The 15,000-nt window shown below is 37.1% G+C and overlaps 1 protein-coding gene and 1 non-coding gene across 2 annotated transcripts in view; one reads left to right on the top strand and one right to left on the bottom strand.

Moving 5' to 3' along the window:
* Window positions 1-15,000, top strand: part of LOC137989576 (broad substrate specificity ATP-binding cassette transporter ABCG2-like) — a 461,764-nt gene that overhangs the window by 115,782 nt on the left and 330,982 nt on the right. The gene's annotated exons all lie outside the window — the stretch shown is intronic.
* Window positions 11,251-11,324, bottom strand: Trnas-aga (transfer RNA serine (anticodon AGA)). Its single transcript has one exon. It is a non-coding gene; the product is annotated as a tRNA-Ser (tRNA).

The following is a 15,000-nucleotide window of genomic DNA, read 5'->3' as shown; positions in this document are numbered from 1 at the left end:
TGTAAATTTGTGAGTCCTGAGAAAACCCTTTCTGGGAGATGAATTATTTTATTGTTATCAAGCCATCTAGAAATAAAAGCATGGAAAGGAATGTATGAGAGACCTTTTGCAAAGCTCAGTTACCTAGTTTCAACTTATCTTAATACTGTTTTTAAAAGTATACTCAGCAACTTTACACCATTTTAATTCAGCAGGAACATTGCAATTAGTCCCAATGTAGTTTTTATTTTGGTTTTATACCCATGTTTCGCCGATCACGGCCTTACTCCAAGATTCTAATTAGACCACAGCAGTACAATTAATTCCAATTGTCCTCAAAAGACTAGGTAAACCACTGACAGAGGTAAAATCAAAGCCAAAGTGGAACACAGGTAAGCTTTGCTAGTTCTAAAGAAAAAAAATGTGGAAAATCTAAAACAAAAGGCAATTAAATAAGAAGTAATAAACAAAATGATATGAAATCAAGAGTAATGAAACCAAAGTAGGGTAAGCTCTTCTCACATAAGAATGAAGGTTTTTCATAACGAAATACAGTTTATAGAGAGATCAAATTCTCCTGCAGCATTTATCAAGGATATTTTCGCTGAATGCATCAGAAACTAACAATCGAAGTTTTCTCGCATATTATTCGAAATCAATATCAGAGAAGTTTTAGAGAAGCGACTATGAAATTATTTCTCGTACCTACTAGTAACGAATTCACTCGATATCTTGTTATTTTCAGTATTTGAATAGTAATGACTATTTTTGTCATTCGGGATCAACTTGTTTTCTTTTTTTCATCCTCACAACAATGGGGACCCCAAGATCAAATAAGAGGTTACGTCGTACAAAAAAACAAAAAAGGAGTGGAATGAGGGTGGTAAGTGGTATTTTCGTGAACCGTAAATTGCCTATTTATTTTTCCGTAAAATGTATGTGAAAGAGGGTCTGAATGCGGGATCCGCATGTCGGTTGTCAGTTAAAATTTAATCACTTTGTCAGTTGTTACATAATTTCGATCTTTGTCGGTTGTCGGTAAATCTCAGTTTATGAATCAAAATGCAAGTTAATGCACGTTATCGTAAGACTTCGAATTCAATTTGGATATAATTTGCAGAAATGAGTTTTGCAAAAAGTATCAAAATTGTATGACAGTGACTGAGCCCATAGGATGGATGCAATTTGAACTTTTTGAAAAACACAAGAGTGCAAATTACTTCCAAGTTGAACGAGAAAGTCGTATGATTACTTTTTAATAACATACGTAACAAAATTACAGAGCAAGTGCCAGTTCGGAATTGACGCACGCGTATCATGTGATAAACAAATTTATTTCATCGACATACCATGATAATTTACAAACTTTACCAAGTTGATCAAAAAACAAAACGCGATCAAATTCATTTTAACTCAACTCCCAACAAGCGTTCGAGCGTAAAGAAGTCAATTATGGCAAACTGAAGTCAATTGATCTGAAGTCAAGAGTTGAGAGACGGCATATCTGATTCACTAGGGAGCTTACGAAACGAGGACGACGACGGCTACGAGGACTTTAAAAATGATTAATAACTACCCATTCTCGAACAAGTGCTTAGGCTTAAATACAGCAAATTATATTAGTAGTGTCATTCTGAATCGCTGTCAAGGAAAGCATAGAGCCTTTTTCTTGGTTGAATCACATGAGAAGTATTGTCGTGAAGGTTGAAAGTAACCGAGCATGGTTACATGGCTCATGAGACTTATGGTTCAGTATTCAGAGCATTTTTGTGCCTTCGGCTTCTAAGGTATTGGAATAAAGATCGATGGCTTCATATCCTGAATGGTTAACGGCAAATAACCTCACTCTCAATAAGTCAAAGACTGAGTTTATGCTGATTGGTTCAAGGCAAAGATTAAATACTTTTTAGACTCCCATCTTTTACTATTGACAGCAACTCTATAAAACAAATAGAATTCATGAAATATCTTGGAGTATGTATAGATCAAAACTTAACTTGGAATGTACATATCGAACATATTAACATATTTCCAAAAAAAATGCTTCCTGCATTGGCATCTTGAAGAGAAGCAGGTCTTTCTTTTTTCCTTTCGAAACGCTCCTATGCATCTATAAGGCTTTAGTTCAACCTCATTTTGATTACTGTAGTGTCGTATGGGGGAATTGCAATAAATCTCTCAATTAAACTACAAAAACTACAGAATCGCGCTGCCCTTATTTTGACCTCTTCTTCAAATGATGCCAGTGCGGATGATCTCTTTGTTAGACTTGGCTGGCAGAAACTTAGTCTTCAACGAGAATTGAAAACAGCCACTATGGTCTATAAATCCCTCAATGATCTCGATCGCCCCTGATTATCTGAAATCAATGTTTACTGATCGGAGTTCAACATCTACTATTCTCTTAGGAATTGTAAGGGCAAGCTAGCTCTTCCACTCCCACGCACCAATTTTCTAAAAAAACAGTTTCAGCTATAGTGGTGCGGTGCTGTGGAACAGCTTGCCTACCAATCTGCGGCAAGCACAAACGCTTGCTAGTTTTAAATCCGGCTGTAGGGATTTTTCCTTTTTGATAATGATTAAGTTAATCACACGCCATTCAAAGAAAGCGGGCACTTTGTTATTGTTTTTATTTTTGTTGTTATTAGATTTAATTAGTAGTAGATTAGCATCTTAGCAATGTAATTAAGACAATTTAGTTTTTACTTTAAGTCCTGATGTTTTATCCGTGTATAAATAAAGTTAAATAAATGAATAAATAAATAATAATCCGTTGGTATATAGCCGATGTTGTAGATTATATTGCACAAATCTGTAATGGTCTTTATGTTTTGCTGACATAAGGCTTTCAGTGCATCAGCCAGAATGTTGTCTGGGCCTGTTGCTTTTCCATTTTTCGTTACATGCATTACATGCTCAAGTTTTTCTGTCAGGACGTTTTGCGCGGTTGATGCCTGAAGCTGTGGAATTGGTTCTCTATCGTCATCATACAATTCTGTCACATACTCTCTCCCCATCTTTGCGCTATCTCTCCTTCGTCAAACAATCTGTTCTCATCTTTATCTTTGATGCACCCAGCATTGTCACTGTGGCTTGTTTGACTTCCTTATGCATTTCTTTAGTTTTTAATTGTATCGCTATAACCATTATTTCTGTACATTGAACATTGAATATTGAACCATTTGTTCATTTGCTTTCTTACAATCATTTCTGATTTCTCTATCCAACTTTTGGTTTTTGATATTTACATATTGTTTTCTCTTTCAGTTGCCTCATGTGATCAATTTCTTCAAAAAATATTATCCTGAGTCATACAGGCTTGCTTCTTGCTTCAGGTCTTTTGGGAATTGTTATTTTAAGGGTTTAGCTGAAACATTTTAATCACCATTTTCTGCTGGAAATTTTAAATTAACCTCGCACTTCGCACTCGGCCTATTTTGAAATTACACTCCCAATTACTCCCTGAATTGTACTCCACCCAGTCCTATTACCATTATTTGTTACTATTATTATTGTCTCGTTAGCCTTAGCGTTGTTATTATTATTATTATTATTATTATTATTATTATTATTTGTTTTTCCCCCACCAAAACTGGGACCCCAAGATCAAATAAGAGGTTACGTTTTACCCTCCATCCCCCTCCCTCCCCCCTCAAAGCAATCTATATATGTATTGGAATGGAATTTAGTCTTAAGCTCAGAAGATCAAGCTCCAAATGCAATTGAATTGTAGACCTTAGAGGGTTATCATTTACTTTTGAGATATCATTTAAAACGCTGAGCTTTGTGAGTCACTTATTAACTAACTGAAACAAATCTTTGTAGAGTAACTAGGCGCCTATCTATATAATTTTTTTTTTTTATAGTTTACATGTAGCAATAAACTTACAGCCATTGTAAATTTGTGAGTCCTGAGAAAACCCTTTCTGGGAGATGAATTATTTTATTGTTATCAAGCCATCTAGAAATAAAAGCATGGAAAGGAATGTATGAGAAACCTTTTGCAAAGCTCAGTTACCTAGTTTTAACTTATCTTAATACTATTTTTAAAGGTATACTCAGCAACTTTACACCATTTTAATTGAGCAGGAACATTGCAATTAGTCCCAATGTAGCTTTTATTTTGGTTTTATAACCATGTTTCGCCGATAACGGCCTTACTCCAAGATTCTAATTAGACCACAGCAGTACAATTAATTCCAATTGTCCTTAAAAGACTAGGTAAACCACTGACAGAGGTAAAATCAAAGCAAAAATGGAACACAGGTAAGCTTTGCTAGTTCTAAAGAAAACTAGACCCTCCCTGAGGGTACGCTGGGTTGCTTGTGGTACGTGCACCGTTCCAGACAATTTTTGCAAGTTGGGGGGTCATTAAGACCATTTAAGGGGTCACCCAGAAGTCATACCAGCAGAGGCCCTTAGCTCACAGGTTCTCACACGTTCGTACGACGAAAAAAATCTGTCCTTGCGTAATATGTAGCTCTAACAGTGCACGACATTGTTTTGGTATTGTCTATCATTGTAGTGATTACGCGCCGTGATTACTAGTAAGTTACCGCGGCATGTTTACTTGGCAAACAGTGAAGCATCTGTGTCAAATGATGGCAAGATATCGGGGTTTCGTAAGTTTCTTTTTCTGTCAAGTGTTATAAAGTTTGACAATAAATGAGCGAATTCAAAACAAAGATCACAATCGCCCACCATTGTTTCTGCAAAGTCAAAAATTTACTCTCCAAGACGAGGTTATTTATCACCAGGTAATTCCATCATTTTGGAAATAGCAGCTACTTTATTATTCATCGGCGTCACAATTTTTTGCTGATTTTGGGGCTCATTTTGTTGAAACTCAAGCACGCTTCCAACAGACCTGTTTATTTTCATGAAACCTTTCCTGCTTACAGAGTTATACTAAAAATATCCTCCCGTATCACGTTTCAATCTTAAGCTCGAAAATTCAATACACAACATGATATTATAATTCACAAAGGCAGAAAATATCACAGAATCCTTTTCCAGCGAAACATTTTATTGAAACAAACAACATAAGATGCACCAAAACGCCATTCGCGTTGCAATGACTTTCCATTGCTGGTTAACGAGAATAACAAACTCACGAGGCAAAATGTATATTTATATTTAATTAAGTTAGCACAACACAAAAACGCTAACCTCATTTTGACACGAAAATGCTTTACTATTGGCATAAAAACTATCCAGGTAAGCTCGCATATTATAAAACATGATGAATTCATAAAGGCCACCTTTCCAGCGAACAATTTTTTGAAACAAACAACATATTTGCTATTAGAGGCGAAAACCTCTTCCTACTTCATTGCGTGCGTGAAGACAAGAAACTCAATCGTGTCAAATTACCATGTACTTCAGGTTCAAACCCTTTCCTGAAGAACATTTTCCTTGAATAACAAGAAAATGCTTTACTATTGCCATAAAAACTATCCAGCACACATATAATAAAACATGATGAATTCATAAAGGCCACCTTTTCCAGCGAACAATTTTTTGAAACAAACAACATATTTGCTGTTATTGCGTGCGTGAAGAGAAAAAACTCAATCGTGTCAAATATGCGCAATATTACAACAAACTAAAATTTCAGGATCAAGCCGTTTCCATGAAGAACCGTTTCCTTGAATAATGAAGCACAAAATGGACGACAAGCTTTCTTTCAAATAATTCTTGGCTGTCACATTACCTGAAGACTGTGCAGAGTTGATCACAGATCCACTTAAGGTGTTCGATTCTTTCTCTGTCTTTGTTGAACCCATAAGTTACCAGAGAATTTTCCATTTGGTTTCAGTGTTCGACATAACAGGACACTTGGTAAATATTATTTTAGAAATGCAGCTCACTTTGATTTCTGCTCGACGGGCGACAGATTGTTGTCGAAGTCCATTACTCGTCGCTTTTGAGATTCCAGGTGTTGGTTTTCACCGCCTGCGTAGTTTATCCAACTGACTTGTTTAAGGATCCAGTAAAACGCCATTCGCGTTACATGACTTTCGAACGCCATTGCAGGCTAAGTTAATTGTTCTACTGTGTCCACCAGAGAAATCTACGCAGTTCCACTACCCTCTCGATCCTAAGGAAATACACGCAGAAGGCTCTATGCACAAAGATACCACTTACCAGGGGAGTGACAGGCAAGACTTTTACCGACACGGAAGAAAAATAAATAAATAACGAAGAAAAATAAATAAATAACACCGAACAAATGCCCTCCATTTCTAGACTGGGTTTGCCATAGGGCAACCCAGTAAAAAAAGTGGAAAATCTAAAACAAAAGGCAATTAAATAGGAAGTAATAACGAAATAAACAAATGATATGAAATCAAGAGTAATGAAACCAAAGTAGGGTAAGCTCTTCTCACATAAGAATGAAGGTTTTTCATAACGAAATACAGTTTATAGAGAGATCAAATTGTCCTGCAGCATTTATCAAGGATATTTTCGCTGAATACATCAGAAACTAACAATCGACGTGTTCTCGCATATTAACTATTCGAAATCAATATCAGAGAAGTTTTAGAGAAGAAACTATGAAATTATTTCTCGTACCTACTGGTAAAGAATTCACTCGATATCTTGTTATTTTCAATATTTGAAAAGTAATAACTATTTCTGTCATTCGGGATCAACTTGTTTTCTTTTTTTCATCCTCACAACAATGGGGACCCCAAGATCAAATAAGAGGTTACGTCGTACAAAAAAACAAAAAAGGAGTGGAATGAGGGTGGTAAGTGGTATTTTCGTGAACCATAAATTGCCTATTTATTTTTCCGTGAAATACATGTGAAAGAGGGTCTGAATGCGGGATCCGCATGTCGGTTGTCAGTTAAAATTTAATCACTTTGTCAGTTGTCACATAATTTCGATCTTTGTCGGTTGTCGGTAAATCTCAGTTTATGAGTCAAAATGCAAGTTAATGCACGTTATCGTAAGACTTCGAGTTCAATTTGGATATAATTTGCATAAGTGAGTTTTTCAAAAAGTATCAAAATTGTATGACAGTGAATGAGCCCATAGGATGGATACAATTTGAACTTTTAAAAAAACACAAGAGTGCAAATTACTTCCAAGTTGAACGAGAAAGTCGTATGATTACTTTTAATAATATACGTGACAAAATTACAGAGCAAGTGCCGGTTCGGAATTGACGCACGCGTATCATGTGATAAACAAATTTATTTCATCGACATACCATAATAATTTACAAACTTTACCAAGTTGATCAAAAAACAAAACACGATCAAATTCATTTTAACTCAACTCCCAACAAGCGTTCGAGCGTAAAGAAGTCAATTATGTCAAACTGAAGTCAATTGATCTGAAGTCAAGAGTTGAGAGACGACATATCTATTCACTAGGGAGCTTACGAAACGAGGACGACGACGGCTACGAGGACTTCATTTAAAAATGATTAATAACTACCCATTCTCGAACAAGTGCTTAGGCTTAAATAAAGCAAATTATATTAGTAGTGTCATTCTGAATCGCTGTCAAGGAAAGCATAGAGCCTTTTTCTTGGTTGAATCACATGAGAAGTATTGTCGTGAAGGTTAAAAGTAACAGAGCAGTTGTGGAGCTTGAGAACTCATCGAGTTTGGAATAAATGATAGACCAGCCGAATCTTGGTAGATCTGTTGAGGGCTTTGATGTACTACTAGTGTTGCTGAATTATCATTTCTTTTTCAAATGGCCTAGGACAGATGTCGTTTTTCCTGTTCATCGGCTTTGTCGTAGTCATCGAGTGACTGCAGATATCTCTGGCCCGTCACTTTTGCAATTTCTGATCGCTCATGATTAGCTTTTTCAACCTGCTTTCAACTGTTTTTCTGGCACTGTGGTTTGAGAAACGCTCTTTACTAGACTTGTTTCCTTGGTTATGCTTTTCATCATGGAGTTGTTTTTGTTGACTCTTATCGGTTAAACTTTATACCACACTCTGTCGTCAACTCTGCGATTGGCTTTAATTGAGAGGTAGAATGGACCAGTATGCTGCATATTTACAGGTCTTCGACTAATGTATTCTTTGAAGAGTGCAACAGGACACCTCTCGGAGCCGGTAGCAACCATTCTCGGCTGAAATGACCTTTGTTTTGTAGTTAAACCGCCCTGCCTGGTCTTTGTTGGTCCTTCCGTAAACTCCACAAACTCAACGCCGTCTTCACCTTTCGCATCGTGGAAGTCGTCCATCTTCATGCTGTAGTGCTCTTGCCTTCCCCTAAGGCCAAAGTATTGGGTGAATAGAAACCACATAGTATAAATCAGGGTTTCTGGAGTACCAGCTCCAAATCTTTCACTTTCCCAAAGCTCCTCTTCCTCGGCATTTGTAACTTGTCGTGATTTCTTTGGGAGATATCTACTGCAGGATAAACGTAGTTGCTGGGCTTTTCCTTCTAACACTTGCTTTGGCGAGCTAAATTATCTGTATCTGACAACAGAGTGCTGATAGCTTTTATTTTTTTTCAAGTGGCAGTCGAGAGCTGTTATCATCATTTTTAGACACTCTGGCTCGTAGTCGTCTCCTTGCTGTTTTTTTACTTCAGCGTAGAAACTTTCCAGTAACTTCCGGCTCGTACTGTTCAATTTCCCACGAAATTCCTTCTCTCAACACCTTTTTTTTTTTTCCACAATCTCACCCAAAGCTCTGTACTTTTTTCTCGTGTTTTCGATTTTTGCTTAGTTTTTAAATGCGTCCATAGCGTTTTGAGTTGCAGGCAAAAATCTGCTTTGGACGCCGGCCATCACGCCAACAAAACAAAAGATATGATTGCTTCTTACCAAACCCTATGTTTTATTAGCCAATCAAAAACGAGAAATCTGTAAGCAAAATTGCGCTGTGTTAACTATTTTTGCAGTGAATTAACTCTTTTTTGCACCGTGTTTACAAAAAACAGCACTGCTCACGGCCAATGAGTATCGAGTAATTTTGTTATTTGTGTATTATTTTAGTATAGGTGATCACATGATTTCGAGTGCAATTAATTTGGAATAATAAGCACGAGTATTTATTTTTTCTACAAATTGCACTCACCCTGCGGGCTCGTGCAAATTTTGATGGTCTTTGAAAAAAATTACAACTGCTTATTTATTCCAAATTGCACGAGAAAAATTATGTGATTACTTATTAATGATATACATGAAAAAATTCGAGACGGCTAAGCAGAAGAAATGTACGCGTATCACACGATCAGGGAAAAATTGCGCCATAAGTTGCGCCATCCAGGGCTTGCGCTTGTTTTGAAAACAAAAGATTTGATTGGTTCTGGCAAAAACCCTCTTGTTTATTGGCCAATCACAAACCAGAATTTAGATATGTAATTCGAACTGGTATTACACTTTTTGCACTGAGGTATTTCACTTTTTTCCATTGTGTTACACTTGAATTGCACTGCTCTCAGCTGATCAGAATCCAGTAATTTTCTCATGTATATTATTTGTTATGTAATTCGCGCAGTTTAAGCTGTACACAAAGTGTACAACTTGAAATAACTCATTATTTGATTGCACTTGGACCTCATTGTAAGTCTAGTTTGTTTACGCAATGTGATCGTTTGTTTCGACTTTGTTAAGAAATGCCGATAAAGTGCAGTTATTTTACATGTGAATTTGTTTCCCGCCGATTACTTACCGTTTCTCTGTTCATCGAGAAAATGCCGCCTTGGAAGGTACGTTTCTAAAACGGCACTCATCATGTATGACTGTGGACAACACGAGTTTTGGCATATTAAAATTAAAAATAAATCTACTATCTTGGTGGTCAGGGGCACCCAACGTCAAGTTTCGGAAAATATCTGTTGGGAAGACGATTTGAGATCTAGAATTCTTGGAACATTTCTTGTAAAATTTCTTGCTTGCCTGCCTGTCCTAGGATTTTCGAACATCTAAAAAGTGGTATAATTGCCCATTTTTAACGGATTTTGCCCTAAAAAGGTCACCTAGAATTTTCGGGAGCCTTTTTTTTCTGGCTGAAATTTTTGAAAAGGTAAGTTTTGCTCCCTATAATTTTCGGATCACTAGACTTTCAGCTAGGAAATCCGAACCGATGAAAATTTTTAGGGGATAAAAATATGCCTATATCTACCGTTTAAATGCTAAAATGCGTTTAACAATGCTATGTCTAGGTGGTTTTGAACTATATTCTCGTTGGGTGCCCCTGAATGGTTTTTGTTCGATCAAAACGGCGCCTGTGGTGAAATAAATACATCCGCTTTAGTTTGTCTCGGAGACACACTAGAGGGTCAAAACAATGCCTGAAATGAAAGAGAGGAATAATCTATCTCGTTGATTGCATCGAAATATTTAAATTATTCTCTGCGCCTACCAGGAGGAGCGATTTTCAGTGGTTTGCAGAGAATGAAAACATAGTTGACTCCAGTCTTTCTCTTAGGGGGCAAAAAGTATTCTCGATTCCACAGGTTTGCTTTCTTCCTTTTCTGCTCAACGAAGCGGGGCCATGAGCTGCAAAGCACCGGGAGAACAACGTGCAACTGGAATGTGGCTTCCTTCACCACCACCTTATACTTATAGATTTCATTTTTCTCTGGCTTAGAATACTGTCAGTTACTTATACTTATCAATGCGTTACAATTTCTCCTCTACTTTCTTAATTAAATTCTTGCCTGTGCTTTAGCGCCTTCAAGGGAGGCTGTTTATCATAAAGTAATCCTATGTCGACCGCATTTGTAGTCCAAGGTTAACTAACCGAGCCACTAACTGTGATTTGAACAACACTATTTCAACCTCGGATTAACAAACCCACGGTTACGAAATTTAAGCTCTGCGTTAAGCTTAACCTAAGGTTATTAACCCAATTTTCAACAACCTGGATACATCAAACTCCACTGCACATAAAAACTACCCAAAACAAATACAACGTTCCAAACCTAAGCTTACGTATACCGTGGAGCTCACTGCTGCCTTCATCCGATAACACATTGGAAAGTTAAAGTTGCCACTGTCCATCTGTGACTATAGCAAAGTTCTCGCATTTACCCGCAGAGGATTTTGCCAGGCGAAATAGCTTCAATGAGAACCCGCCAATTCCGTACTGAAAGGCTCGGTCTTTCAGTCCTATATATTCCGTTAGATGTTTTTTTTTTTTTTAAACTCAGACTCCTTTATGTTTTGATATGTCTACTGGAACGCAGCTACAGTGGCACTCGATTGCGACTTCTTTACCTTTTTGAAAGAAAGTTACGATCAATGATATTGAATGTAAGGAGAAATGTAGACTCGGAAAAATATCCGAGTCCCAGATGGGATTTGAACCCACGACCCTCCGTGATCTAGTCGGATGCTCTAACCACTGAGCTACTGGAGACTCTATGGTGAGCAAGGGTCAGTTTGTGGGTCTCGACTGGAAGCGCATCGCGCGGCTACACAGCCAAGTATTGACTAGCACATTTGAAACTCACTAACAGCATCCGACTAGATCACGGAGGGTCGTGGGTTCAAATCCCATCTGGGACTCGGATATTTTTCCTAGTCTACATTTCTCCTTACATTCAATATCATTGTTGTTGTTTCAAAGTTACGATCATTTCCATAATTTCGCTTATGACTCGGCCGCATGGAAAAACAACGAAAAGACGACCGTACAGGCACAAACGTCAGAACAAGCAGTGAAAATACTGCAGCACTCGCCATTACAAGCCGCTGGTGGGAAATGAGCCCGCGCTCCTCCCAATAAAGGAAACCTCCACTAAAACAAAAATACAACTTCAAAATATTTAACATAATGTTTACTATCAAAATTTTTCAAACGTTTTTTAATGGAATCGTTTGTATCCGAAATAAATGAATTTCAAAAACGCTTGTTTTGGTTTTCAAATTTCCTGGGCGCCGCCATCTTGAATAATTGTGACGTGTTATGGTTGCTCTTTTGTATTTGCACAAAGAGCTTTTGTTTTAAAACAATGGGGCAACCATGACACGTCACAATTATTCAAGATGGCGGCGCCCGGGAAATTTAAAAACCAAAACAAGTGTTTTTGAAATTCATTTATTTCGGATACAAACGCTCTTATTGGAAAACTTTCGAACAATTTTGATTGTGAACATTATGTTAACTATTTTAAAGATATATTCCTGTTTTAGTGGAGGTTCCCTATAAGGAGGAGAAAAAGGTTACCTCTGGTGAAATAGAACCCACCAAACGATGACATTTCCTAAGCTAGAAACAAATCATACAAAATACTAGTGACATTTTAAAAAAAGACAGTTATTTCCGAATACAAACATCCCCACAATGTCGGACCTTGTCGGTTGTCGGGTTAATATTTTCCTGTCAGTAATCGGTATTTTCTTTCCGTCTTGACGTTAGTCAGTTACTTTTATCGCCGCTTCTTGTTAGTCGTTTAACCCCATCCATTCCCTCGTGAAACGTGATTTTGTCAATTACAGTGAGCCGTGACTTTTCAGAAAACTTATCCATGAATTGAAAATCGGGTGTTTAATTCACTATGAACTGGGATTTTGCTTCATGTTTTTATTTTAGTTTGTTTTTTAAAATGTATTTTCCGGGAGTAGGAGCCCAAAAAATTATGACAATAGGCTGACAATATAACTCGGCAGAGCAAGGTACAACAATTACATCTTGATTTCATGATTTACGGAAACGTGATCCATCGCTCGGTAGCCTTGAAAGCTTTGCTGGTCAATCAACAAGGAGAAACTCGCTCGGAAAATCGTCTCAAAAGGTCGCGAGACTCTTCCCTATGTAACCGTTCTGATGAGTTCTTTAGAGCAGACGGCTGTAGCTGTTAACACACGAAAGAAAATTTTTTTGTGTTAAAATGTTCTCTTTTTTTTTTCGTGAAACGTGAAATGGTCATTTTACGTAGTGTCTGTGAAATGGGAAACGGCCGTTTTATTTCCGTGAAACGTGATGAAGGTCCCCTCGACCCCTACCTCCCATTACCATTCTCTGGAATGGCATTTAGTTTTAAGCTTACAAGAAGCCCAAGCTCTCCAAATGCAATTTAATTGTAGACCTAAAAAGGGTTATAAATTACTTTTGAGATTTCATTCAAAACCCTGAGCTTTGTGAGTCACTCATTAACTCAAACAACTCTTTGTGGAGTGACCAGGCGTAAATCGATATATTATTTTACAGTTTACATGTAGCAATAAACTTACAGCCATCGTAGACTTGAGAGTCCTGAGAAAACCTTTTCTGGGAGTTCAATTATTTCGTTGTTATGAAGCCTTCTAGAAATGAAAGCATGGAAAGCAATGTATAAGGAAACCTTCCGCAAAGCTAAATAAGTTAACCGAGTACAAATTTATCTTCACGCTATTTTCCGTGAGATGCCTATGGAACACAGGCACCCCACGGCTAAAAACCCGTCTCGTATCCTTTTTTTTTTTTTTTTTTAAGTAACAGTCATCAACATTAATTTAATTGAGCAAAAACAGTGCAATGAGTCCTAAAGCACCTTTTATTTTGGTATTATTCCCATGTCTTCCCAATCACAGGTTTACTCGATTCTAAAATAACAAGAAAGAATAGACAGTTGTTGATTGTTACTAATATCGTAACACCTTCTCACTTCTCTTCAACTGTCAAAGCTTTGTTGTTATTTTAAGATCGCTTTTCATATTAATATAGTACCCAGATCTCTTTATTTCGTATATAAGAAAACTTTAAAATGTAACGGTTACTTTTTAAAATGAATGTAGAGAAGCATACCAAATGTTAAGTTAGTATAAAATGCATTTTTTTAAATGTTTATCTCCGCCGTTTGTATTTTATTCAAATGTAGTTTATAGAGATAAAATTTTCTTGAGCATTGATCAAGAACATTTTGCTGAACGTATCATAAACTAAAAACTAAGTGTTCTCGCGTATTATTCGGAATCAATATACTTTTATGATGTTCTGAGTGTTGTAAAAGTGGAGGACTGCTTGAGAAACAACTGTGAAATTGTTACTAGTACCCAGTAACTACGAATTCATTCGATACTTTGTCATTTTCAACAGTTTAAGGGCCCGTAAACGCGTATCCGGAAATTTTTGTATCTGCGTTTTTTTCGGATTAAAAAATATCCGCGTCCACATGTAGCGTATTCTAATCGTTTTCGTATCGTTTTCCCTGTCCACACGTATTCGGACACACTCTAGTGCCCTGTGCTTTTGACAAAAACTTTGCTTGCTAATAATGCGCAAAGTCGTATGTTGGAACCATTTTCTCTGTTTTGTTAACGAGTTACACGAGAGAGTCTTTCAAGGTGCACGGTCGATACGCCATGTTGATTTAAAGATTGGATCCGATAGTGTCACATTGGCGAATTCGAAAATTTGCTGATACGACCGTCCACACGCATCCGAATTCGCAGCGTATTCAAAAATTTGCACCCTGGAGACCGTATTGGGAAAAAAAATGTGGATACAAATATTTCCGGATATGTGTCGACAGGGCTTAAAAGTAAAGACTGTCTTTTTTATTAGGTTTCAAAAAGTAATTTTTAAGTGTTTCTTCCTCACAAAAATGCGAACCCCAGGTCAAATAAAAGGTTACGTTGCACCAAAAAAAAAAACAACAACAACAACAAAAACAAAAAAGAGACGCAGTGGCATGGAATGGCCGCTTTCGTCGTAAGCTTAGAAGGCCAAGCTCCAAATGCAATACTTCTACTTCTCATTTAAAACAGCAGCGTCAGTCACTTATAATTTACTCAAACAAATCTTTGTGAAGTTACCAGGCGCATAGACATATAATTTTTTTAAACATTGTTTGGGGCATTATACTTATAGCCGTTGTATACTTGAGTACAGTTATGTTATTGTTATCAAGACTCGTAGAAGTGAAACCGTGGAAAGCAATGTATAAGAAACCTTCCCCAAACCTGAGTTAAAGTAGTACTAAATTTTCTCAATAATACCACTTTTAACGGCAACTTAGCAACATTACTCAAAGTAGTATGGTAGGGATCATCCGGCCTAATTTGCCAGAACATTAGAAAAATGGAGGTTGTATTTAACTGATCCCCACTATA

This window comes from Montipora foliosa, unplaced genomic scaffold (genome assembly GCF_036669935.1).
Source record: "Montipora foliosa isolate CH-2021 unplaced genomic scaffold, ASM3666993v2 scaffold_467, whole genome shotgun sequence".
NCBI lineage: Eukaryota > Metazoa > Cnidaria > Anthozoa > Scleractinia > Acroporidae > Montipora > Montipora foliosa.
The sequence above is the reverse complement of the archived record's forward strand: the minus strand, read 5'-3'. Positions and strand labels throughout refer to the sequence as shown.